Source organism: Dromaius novaehollandiae, chromosome 13 (genome assembly GCF_036370855.1).
Source record: "Dromaius novaehollandiae isolate bDroNov1 chromosome 13, bDroNov1.hap1, whole genome shotgun sequence".
Lineage (NCBI taxonomy): Eukaryota > Metazoa > Chordata > Aves > Casuariiformes > Dromaiidae > Dromaius > Dromaius novaehollandiae.
The window spans coordinates 2,402,497-2,405,760 of NC_088110.1; positions in this window are offsets into that span (position 1 = coordinate 2,402,497).

Here is a 3,264-nt window from a genome sequence, read left to right on the forward strand (position 1 = left end):
TGGCATTTGCTGGCTCGGCGGTGCCTGCATGTCGTCGCTGGGATCAGACACCTTGCTGTGATGGTAGTGCAGAGACCTGCTCCGTGCCCCTCGCTCTTCCACCTGCGAGACCTCCGCAATCACCCTGTTCCCAGTGAGCCTGCGTGGGACATGGCACCACCGCTCGGATACACAAGCCCACACGTGCAAACACAGCTAGCAAATACTGGGTTTATCTACACACGTGCACACCACCACTTCCAGGTTTTAGGAGGTATTTAGTGAGCTTTCATATTGCTGAAACAAAAATCATACTGGTACAGCTGAGAGCCTTTTCTCAGATGTAGCCTTACCCCAGGCAGCAATGGTAACCAGGAGATCTAGGAAAAACCGTATGAGCAGTGAAGGAATGGGGCAAGGGAAATGACCAAGTACAGTGGTACACAGTCCCACCAGAGGATTTTAGACTGGAGCGTCAAATGTCTGGGTCTGTTAATGGCTGTGTCCAAGCCCTATGGGGTGGGGAAAAAGCACGTACCAGCACCGGCACCAAGGCTGCCACCCAGACAGGCGCTCGAGGACTTCAGGTGTATCCAGGCCTCCAGAAGAGCATTGGGCAGTCTAAAGGGAGATGTCCCAAAAGGTGAGTAGTGGCTCCCTTGCCTCTACCCACAGTGCTAGTTCCTCCTGCTCTTCCTTGCCGAGCCCATCCAGGGAAAAGCTCACGCTGCCAGCATCCTCCAGTCCCTGCCTCGCCGCTCCCTCTCCCCTGAATACTCCTCCTCATGGACTTCTTTTAGAACTTTTATTCAATAATAAAGAATTCTTTCAACTATAATACAGAACTGTCCATCGTGATGCTGTGTCCCCTCCCACCCCTGGCCCTGGAGGAGGCTGGAGCCAGCTGGTTAACCGTGGTCCATCGGAGGTTGGGGCAACAGCTAGGAGAACGAAGGGAGGAACAATTAACCAACAACGGCTTTGCCTACCCTTTGCATTCCTGAGCTTTCTGGGGCAGGAGGAGATCACCAAGGACTCAAAGGCAGAGGAACCTCTTACAGTCAGAAGGAAGGGTTGCGTTTATGAACAGGTGAATACCATCCAGCCAGGCACAGTCTGCCCACTGTCGCTCTACATGCACCAGTAAGATGTTGGATTTGGTTCTCGTTCTGCTTATGGAAAATTGGGAGGAACAGCATTGCACCTGGGGAGAGCCCGGAGGAGGGAAGCGAGGGCCATGGGGCGAGCAGGCAGCGCCCATGCGCCGCAGAACTTCTCTTCCTCCGACCCGGCGAGGCAATGGACAGGATGCTGCCCCAGTGACCTCCCCAACCTGCTCCCAGCCAGGCACAGACATGGCCATGGCCATCCCTGCAGCACCTCTCTGCGCACAGGGGCTGATCCCAGGCAGCCCAGCAGAGCAGCGCTTTCACAGCCAGCCGGACACAAGTTTGGAGCTTCTTCTCCCTTAACTCCTGGGCTTGGTGTCCCTCTGCTGCCTGAGACATCCCTTCTAGCCCAGCTAAAGGCTCCCATCTTGCAACAGTATAGACACTGTTGCTACAAGTGTAGACTAGCCAGGAAGATGCATAGTGCATCCTCCCCCTCAGTTGCCCTGATTCTGGTCTTTGAGCCTTTCCTCTGACAAGGTGCTCAGAAAAACCTGAGCTCTACCTTCACGAGGAATCTCGGGGGCAGACTCGACCGAAAGGCCAGGACATGCACCAGAGGACTCTCCCACTCAGTGCAGCAGTAGCAGCCAGAGTCAGGAGAAAGTATACAAGGAAGCATGTTCAGGAACGTGCCCCAGCCTCCTTCCTTCCTAAGGACGAGATACTGACTCTAGCTGCCTGCTGTCCTTGCATGCAGGAAAATACTTTGCTAACATCCAGGGGAAAGCAGAGCTTCCTGTTTTCAGTGCTGAAAGCACTGATGGGCGCAAAGAGGAACTGAATCGAACTGCAGCCAAGTGTACGCGGCACAGTCAGAACAGGAGAGCACGCCAGAGCTGCCTTCACGGCAGCCATCGGTGCAGCCATCTCTGTTGTTTGGGGGGATAATCTTGTCACAGCTTATAACAACCCTGAACTGGATGCAGGGAGATTCCTGGCAAGTTGTTCTTGCCCTTCTAGTCACCGCACCCAGGGCAGGTCATTTACCCATTTTGAACCACTTGCATGTTTCCTACCCTTAAGAGAGTACCAAGAAAATATTTCTGGCAGTACTCCAGAGGAAGAGACCTGGTACTTCCCTAAGTACCACCCTGAAACCCCTCATCAAGTTTGGAAATTGTCCAGCACTCATTCCCACACCTCTATCAAACTTCATGATGATCAGTGCTTTTCACCTATCAAACTGCCTACAACAAACCCAACTTTCCCCCCCGCCCTCACCTACTCTGCCTGGGCCCTCCAGAAGCTGGGAACGCCAACACACAGGAGTTGGAAAACTTATGAGTTCCCTGTAGCAACCTGGATAAGTACAGCCATGAGAAGTGTCCACTTCTGAATTGTTCCCTTGAGAAAAGGCAACACCCATCTAAAAGCAGTTCAGAAATTCATGCAAAAAACCCACAAAATGCCACTGGTATTAGCACAGCTTAAGAGCACAAGAGAAGCCCACAGCATTCAGGCCAGGCAGGCTGTAGTAGGGCAGATGGAAGGTCAGAGGGCTGGAAACACTAGCTGAAGTCGTAAGCAGCATCTGCAGTGGAGTTAAGGCTAGCAAGGGCTGGCTCTCTGTTGTGGCAGTAACACTGCAGCTGAATGGCTCCTCAGCCTGGACACGGATAACACAGCTTGTGCACTTCACATCCCAGGGCAGAAGGAAAGAGCAGCTACTCCCTCCTCAGCACATCTTTAGAGAATGCCATCCACTCCCACTGAGAGGGGACGAGCACATGAGTATGCACACAGAGAATTCCCGACTTTCAGCCGCAAATCAGTGATTTCCAAACTTAAGTTACTTCTCTCTCAACCAGCAGTGCAACATACAGACCAAGTTCAGTAACATAAGCACCAGCTGTTTGGGTCCAACATACCAGAAGAACTGACTCCCAAGATGCACTGGAAACCTCACGCTTCCTCTGCAGCCCAGAAGAAGTGGACAGAGTTTGCTGAAGTGAAACTCTCAGAGCTGACAGCATGAAAAATTGCAACCAAAGTCTGAGAGATCCCAATACCCTTCTGATAAAAGGGACTGGAACAGACAACTTGACCTCCTTTAGAACAAAAGTGAAGGTGTTGCCTCCTTTCTCGATAGCCCATAGATTTGAGACGACAGACA